We start from the raw sequence: 8,646 nt of genomic DNA on the forward strand, positions 1-8,646 counted from the left end.
ATTCCTGAAAAAAAAAAGGTCATGAGAATGAATGAGGAGGCTGTTTGCATCAGAGGTCTGTCCATAAGGACAGGGCTTTGGAAAAGGATATCGTCTGTATTTTTATGTTATGCTTTAGCTAAGTAAGTAATATAAAACAAACATCATGTATATAGAGATGGCAACATAAAGTGGGACTCACCTCGTGTAATCTTAGAGGTGTAAATCAGAACTTGTCACCCTGGGATTCCTTATAGTCATCAGAGAGAAATAAGCATTTTTATAGTATAATTCACTTAATCTGCCTGGTGTGAACTGTGCCCTGGAAATGTGTGTTCGTCTTTTATTGACTCTAAAGGGAGTGCTGAGAACTTGCTCTGAACAGGGCGAATCCTGCTTAGCCATCAACAGAGCTCCAGAAGCAAATCATACAATCATAGAATAGTTTGGGTTGGAAGGGACCTTTAAAGGTCATCTAGTCCAGCCCCCCTGCAGTGAGCGGGGGCATCTTCAACTAGATGAGGTTGCTCAGAGCCCCGTCCAACCTGACCTTGAATGTTCCCAGGGATGGGGCATCTACCACCTCTCTGGGCAACCTGTGCCAGGGTTTCACCACCCTCAGCGTAAAAAATTTCTTCCTTAGATCTAGTCTGAATCTCCCCTCTTTTAGTTTAAAACCATTCCCCTTGTAAACCTGGGACTCTGAGTCATTTTGACGGGATGAGCTAGGAGGGGGTTGTTGCAATTGTTTGTGTTAGTGTGGCTTTAAAGGCCAGTTTCTTGAGAATGCAGCTTAATTAGGAAATGTCCCTGGCCAGGATTTGAGTCCTGGCTACTTTCTTCACCCATACATCGTGATGTAGCAGCGGGCCTCTGTCTGAGCGCTGTCTTTCTATTCCCACTGGTCCTCAACTTATATTCCAGATGCAAATTTTAAGTAGCAGGTAGTAGAGAGCAGATTTTGTTGATTCTAGATTCAGTCACAGTCTTTAACATATACATCCTTGAAATGCACTTGGAAAACATTAACATCTTATGTCTCGGGCACTCAAAATGCGAAGGGTTTCACGCTGACCTCCCACCATGTGCATTCAACTTAAGTGGTTGGCTCATGCTCCTTGTCCACTGTAAGAAAAACCATCACCCTGCAGTTGGGAAGAGCAGGCTGTTTGCTCATGCGCTCTTAAACATGGATCCTAACTTAAACTTAGTAAGTTTGTTGAATGAATTCCTAAGATCAACCTAAGTGGCATTTAAGCACTTAATACCCAGTGGTTTTACCACCTTCCCAAAAACTAAGTGTTGCATCTGAATCCTTTCATCACAAATATGTTCAGGAATCAATGAGCGTGAGCACTGAGCAAGATTTGTGAATGAAGGATCTGTTTATTTAGAAGTCTGGATTTTTCAGTAATGGCAAGAAAGACACCAAAATACAAAATGACAAAACACATAGTTAAGATTATACTTAACAGGAATAAGGTGTCTCCTGGCAGCTTCAGCATCTCTGAGGGCTTTCTTTTAAATCACAACTTCTGTCTCTTAACAGAAGATGATGTCTGTATATCGGCGGGATCTGCCACCCTCCTACGATGCAGCGTGATCACATCTCTTCTGGCTAGAGGCAGTGAGCACTGAACGACTAGAGTTGACATCTTCGGAGATGAAGTGAAGATCAGGGTTGCCCACCATGGACAGCTGGCTCTTCCTGCCATGCCACATCCACGGGCTTCAGGGGATGCCAAGTCCGGCAGAGACAACCCAAGGCGCAACCCCCGAGCAAAGGGGCTGCTCTTCCTAATTAGCGACGAGGCTTTTCCTCTGGAGTTTGGTCTGACATATTTCCGCCCACAATCAACAATCTAATTTCCATATAGAGTGAGCCAGCAGCCTAACTGGAAGTCTTCATGTTGACGTAACTGCTCATTACCCTCAGCATAATTAATGTGCAGTAACACAGCCTGTGTTTATTGCAGAGAGGGCCAACCTGGGGCTCCCGGGTGGCTGAAGCGCAGTTCTCACGGTGGGGTGACTTTGCATGGCTAGCAGAGGAACTGGGTTGGTGCAGAGACTGTTGGATATCATCAGTCTCTCCCTGTGGGGGGAGATGAGCTGATGGGGTCTCGTTTGGTTCGTGTCTATCCCCCAGAGGAGTCAGAACCAGGAATCTGGAAACGTGCCCTCTTCTTGGCTCTCTGAGGTACGTGATGTGTTTTTTGTGGCTTTGGGCTGTAGAAAGACTTTCATGTACAACTCTCAGGACTGGGGAATTTGGCCATCTACTGCCTTGTTATAATTGTCCAGACAATATCTGAGTGTGTTGGGGCAGGGCAGGGCAGCGGGGGGAGAAGATGGGAGGTGCATCTACCATAGGGTCATAGAAATGTTGGTTGGCAACATCAGCGGGAGGACTCTAATTCAACCTCCTGCTTGAAGCAGAAGCACTGTCAGCTCTAGACTGGCTTAGCCATGGTTTCATCCAGCTAAGCCTTGAGTCACCTCCACAATTCATCATTTGTCATTTCCCAACAACCTGTCGCAGTACTGTACTACTCTCCTGGAGACATATTTTACCCTGCTGTCCAACCTGCACCTCCCAAGCCACAGTCTGAGGCTGCTGCCCTTTGTCATAGCGCCTGGCTCTACCACAAAGAGCTTGACCTCGTTATCTTTGCCCTTCTGAGTAGCTGTAGGCAGCTATTGGGCTGCCCTTCAGCCTCCCCTTTGCCAGGCTCAACAAGCCTGAATCCCTCAACCTATTTTCCTAAGACGTGTGCCCCACGCCTCTGACCACGTTGGTAGCATATCTCAGAGCAGCTCCAAACCAGTCAAGTCTCAACAGGATTTGGGAATCCACGTACATGGTGAAATCCTGGCCTTAATATACAAATGTCTTCCAGAAAGAGAAATCAGAGGAGTCTTAATAAACAGGTTGTATTATTAAGTAAAGATATTGTGTCCTCTTAAAAATATATCTGTACGAAACCACAGGATGGATTAGTTTCCATACAGACCAACCTGTTCATGAAGTCAAAGCACAGTCATGAGTGCTGGTATAGCTTATGAAGAAGGGTGCTTTTATCACTGCGCGGTGGAAGGAAGGAAATCCCACAAATTCAGGCTCCAGAGTTGCTTTAATGTCTTGGAACTTCCATTGTACCTGAGGAACTATTGCAGAGATACTTTCCAGTCCAACCTATTACCCTTTGATTTCCCTTGCTGTGAACAAGACCAGCAGTTAACCGGCACAGTTGCTACTGCTTTTCTCCGGATAAAGTTTGCACGTTGCTGGAGGTGAGTGACCCACTGCCCATAAAGGGGAGCAAAGCCTGGAGGAGGAGGGGGAATGGGACGTGCTCCAAGCTTGCAAAAAAAGTGCATTTGCTCACTGCATCACCTTGACAGGCTGCGGTGAAGGCTGGGGTTGACTATTTTGGGTACAGCAGCAAAGCTGCCGTGCTGCTAAGTTGAACGAGGGAGCTCTTTGAGGGAGAAGTAAACTGGAGGGATGGAAGAAAGGAGTCTCATGAGCCCTACAAAATGCAAAAGGACATAATCATAGAATCATGGAATCCTTAAGGTTGGAAAAGACCTCTAAGACCATCGAGTCCAACCGTCAACCCAACACCACCATGCCCACTAAACCATGTCCCTAAGCGCCTCATCTACACGTCTTTTAAATACTTCCAGGGATGGTGACTCCACCACTTCCCTGGGCAGCCTGTTCCAAGGCCTGACCACTCTTTCAGTAAAGACATTTTTCCTAATGTCCAGTCTAAACCTCCCTTGGCGCAACTTGAGGCCATTTCCTCTCATCCTAGATCCCAGATCTGTCTTGACCTCCCCTTTGGTGCTAATCTCTCATGACCCAGGCCATTGAGGAAGCATTGCTAGGAAGATCTAGTCAGGAGTGATCTGTGCTTACTGACCCGAATGTGCATGGTCCCTCCTTTTCCTCCCGCGAGCATACACCTCCTCCATCCCTGACCGCCCAGCCCTGACCTCACTGGCTGGATTTCCCCATTGATTCAACACTTGCCTTTTTTAGTGCAGCACCATAAAACCAGCAAGAAGCCAGCCCTCCTGTCCTGGTTTCGGCTGGGATAGGGTTAAATTTCTTGCCTGTGCTGTGTTTTGGATTTAGTATGAGGAGAATGTTGATAACACACTGATGTTTTCAGTTGTTGCTAAGTACCCTCCTAGTCCAAGGACAGCTCCCATGCCTACTGACTGAGCTAGGGACACAAGATGGGAGGGAACATAATCAGGACAGCCAGCCCAGCTGGCCAATGGGGTATTCCATACCATGTGACGTCATGCTCAGTATATGAATGGTAGGCGTGATCCAGGAAGTACCGATCGCTACTTGGTTATCGGTCAGCGCGGGTGGTGAGCAATTGCATTGGGTATCACTCATTTTGTATATTCTACCATTATTATTATTATTTTCCCTTTTCTGTTCTATTAAACTGTCTTTATCTCAACCCACGAGTTTTTCTCACTCTTATCCTTCCGATTCTCTCCCCCCCCACCGGTGGGGGGAGTGAGTGAGCGGCTGTGTGGTATTTGGCTGCCTGCCGGGTTAAACCACAACACCTCCCCACCCTGAGTCATGGGGTTGACTTTCTTGAACTTCAAGCAAACAATTTTTTTTGTTTGGGGAAACCCATCTGTCTGACATAACCTAGACTGCATCTGCAACCACTTCTAGTCCACAAAAGGTGTTGAGATGCAGAAGTTGTCTGCTGATTTTCATACCACAGTGCAAGAACCGAGCTTCTTCCTGGGTACATGGGAAAGAGCTGCTTCGAAACCTAGAGGTCTGACCCCAGTGACGGTGTGTCTTGGCCTGCAATGCTTTTCCAGATATACCCCAAAACCAGAGCCACCAAGAGAGGGGGTGGATTTATTGTGCAAGGCTTTTAAGTATCTAAAAGTCAGACATCTGTAACCGAGCAATCAGCTTTGACTGCCTTTATACTCAACACAGAAATAAACACTTTAATTGGAACTATTTTACAGTTTTAAATTTTACTTTTGCTTAATGTGGGCTAACAGGAACTCACCTCTGGGGACACCTTTTTCTCTCCATTGACTATAAAGGGCAGGTTTGGAAATCTCTTTTTCAATGAGTTAGGATGAATGAATCCCATATAGAGAGATTTTGGGGGTTGGCATGTCTTATTATTTCTTCCTTTGTAAGATTTTTATATAAGATTATTTTAAGATTTCACAGGTACAAACACAACACTCTTATTCTCCTTCTACATCAATATTACATCACTGCTTTTGCCATCCGCATTTTACCTCTGCTCCCAGGCAAATATCTTGCTTTTTCCTTGCTCTCTTCATCCATCAACACCCAACCCACAGAACTACTGGCATGCATCGGTGATGAGGGGTTTCGGTTATTGCCCAATCCTCCCCAGCGGACTCCCTGCTGCTGCATGAGAATCAGAAAGTGAAAATAACGGACTGATTTTTGGTCTCCAAAGCTGAACAAAACTGAAAGAGTGAAAGTAACCACAGGCAACCCGACAGCTCTCGGCTGGTGAGTGTTTGTAGCAGCGTAATGCTTCATCGGTGACAAGGAGGAGACCCCACTGTCTAACCCCTAAGCGTTACCTGCTCTGCACGCACAGGGACCGTGGCACGCAGTCTGGTGGAGTTAATATAACTAAAGTTACCCAAATCACGTGCCAACTTTTTCAGCTGAACTGTACTGTATTTAAAACACTGTTGATCCTTTTGGGGAAAGGATGGATTGAAGACATTTGTCTCCAAAATGCAAGGATTGCCATAAGCCAGCATTTGGCGTGTTGTGTAGAAGAATAGCTTAAGGTAAATAGTTTAAAACGGATAATATACACCTGCTCTCCTTGGAGGGATTAGCAACCTAGTAAATCTTTTACATCCTTACCTCTTCACCACATTTTCTCCATAAACGCGATACTTTTCACATGGCCCTGCACGAGGGTTGTGTTGTTTGCATGGGAGATGGGCCATGTTCCTTAACAGAGAGCTGCACGGCAGAGCTGCTTTGAGACCACTTCTGGGGCACTGGGGAGGGACAGAAGAAGCAGCTGCTGCCTCTTCTGGGCATCTCAAATCTTTGGTCTGAGCTGGGTCAGTTTTTTAACCATCACTTGAAGCTCACGCTGATTTGAACACCTGGGAAGGGTGAACATACTTGGCATACGTGCGTGTCTCAGCATCCTGGTTGTTGCAAAAGAGTGTGCTGGCCTTGAGGTGTCTACACTCCCTCTCTGTCCTCGCTCACATCAGCAGAGGACCTCCCAAAACCAGAGGTGACACACAGGTCAATGAGGGTGGCATGTCCAGCATCTGGACATCTTCAGGTCCTGCCTGTGGCCATGGGATACCATGATCTTTGCTGCCCTCTAAAGAGAACAGTCCAGAACAGCGTACATCTCCTCGATTCACATGTCCAAGCGACGTTTCTTTTCTTTACCTTTTGTTTTCTCATGCCCATTTGGCTTCTGCTGCTGTGATTTACTCCTTCCTGAAGACCTGCACTTCTCAATCTACTTAGCATCTCCTTGGCTATTCATTTGCTTCTTCCGTGGGGACCGAAAACTCAAGAGAAGGCTTTGGTGGAACGTCTTTTTCTGCAGCAGAGATAGTGCCCTCCTCCGATGCTGCTGGTTCAAAAACCCCTTTTCCTGCATTGCAGGAGGTATTTGCATTTCCCTGCATTTGGACAGCTACCTCATAGCTTGCCCTGCTTTGAGCAGGAGGTTGGACTGCTGTCTTTAGCATTTGATAGAAAGAAAACTGAGGTAGATATCAGGAGAACATCCTTGTGGAGAAGCCAGATCTGGACTTCGATACACTTTCCCTAGAAAAGTGCTGCAAGTTCAGTTTCTTTTCAACCATGACATGCAAAAATTATTGGAATACTTCATCTACGAATCTCTGGGCTCCCAACTGGGAGAAGACTGGAAGGTCCAACAGGATTTTTCCATCTCTGACCTTTACAAGTTGAAGAAATGGAGGTTTGTCTTAAAGGACAGACCACATGGGAGCTGGCCTGCAGGAGAGCTCATTCAACATCACTCACATCACCTCTCCACCCAGAAAGTGCACAGCTCTGGACAACACGTGGGCACTGCCTACAGTGACATGAAAGGCAGAGTGCCAGTTATTAAGCATTAGAGCACAATTTTTATAAAAATCAGTGAAATGCAAAAGCATGACCTCATAGACCTCAGGAGTAGGAGGAGAGGTTCATGGCTTCTTCTGGTTATTTCTGGTTTTAACAACCAACTTGTTATTACAGTATTCCTGGACTGTTACCTATATTTTAGACACAGTACATTTTTTGGATACACTCAGGAAAATTTGCCCAGATTAATTAAAACTGTGGACAAGTGGCAGAGTTTGGTTTCATTCCCACTGCTCATCCGTTCACAAGCAAACTGGACTCATTTTCCTCCATTTCCAAAAAAAGAGTGCCCACATTAGGATTTTAAACAGCTTCACTGGTCCACTGTAAGAGTTAACCCAGGTTAGCTTTTGTTGATGCCAGTTACATGGAAAAACTTTTTGTTATCCAAGACTGGCTTGCTGCAAATTAGTCTGCGTGGGATTTCACCATCAGGCCTTTTGAAGACTTGAACTATGTTTCCATTGCGTTTTTGATATCACAGCTGGGTATTGATTGTATTACCTAAGCTGGTATCTGCTTTGGCTGCTTACTCTTTCACTGTGGATATTTTAAGTCTTTTTTGAAGAAAGAAGAAACTTGCTGTTGACCGCCTGTCCTCTTCCTTTCTCTGTATATGACGACCTTTTGTGAGTGGCAGCTCTCCAACCATGACCTGATACTTTACGGTGTTAAAAGCAGAGGACCAACAAGGATTGCTTGGACATCAACCTCAGCACCTTGCTGTTCTTCTTCAGAAATGTCCATCAAATGCTGTTTTAAACTAGAGTCACAGAATCCTATTGCTCCAATACCTCGAGACATGCTTTCAATGGCCAAGCTCTTGCACTGACAAAATGTAGCAGGATCAGACCCAGAGGGCAAGGGCAGAGCTTGGGAGAAATCCAGTGCGAGGAACTGCTTCCCATTGATGCTTTTACTGGGCTACAGGAGGGGCCATTTGCTAGGTCAGACAAACTGAACCCTTGGGGTTCAGAGATATATAGGGTAAGACACGCAACATGTGGCCTGGGGACTAGGGGTCTGTACAGAAATACAAAATTCAAGATAAAATAGTCATGCTCCCTGCAACTTTTAATCAACGTTTGTACAAAATATTGCCAGACCCCTTTAAACTCTGCTCCAACGTGCAGCTCAGGACAAGGGACCCTTCTTAGAGTCCCTGACTTTTGTCATATCCATTTTTGATGATTTTTGATTGTAATCATTAACAATCTTTAGTCCCATTGCCACCCCACTAATAATGTAGGAAACCAGCATCTTTCCTCCAGCTGTCCTTAGAGAGACCACAGGAGCCAACCCTTCTCCTTCCCTCTGCCCTCTGAGGTTGAGAGAGCGCAGCCTACCAAACCTTGAGTTCTGTATCCATCCTCCCAAATCCCTTTTATCCACCTGCCGTGGTTTAACCCCAGCCGGCAGCTAAGCCCCACCCAGCCGCTCGCTCACTCCCCCCTGATGGGATAGGGGAGCGAATCGGAGGG

The sequence above is a fragment of the Fulmarus glacialis genome, unplaced genomic scaffold, assembly GCF_000690835.1.
Source record: "Fulmarus glacialis isolate BGI_N327 unplaced genomic scaffold, ASM69083v1 scaffold34607, whole genome shotgun sequence".
Lineage (NCBI taxonomy): Eukaryota > Metazoa > Chordata > Aves > Procellariiformes > Procellariidae > Fulmarus > Fulmarus glacialis.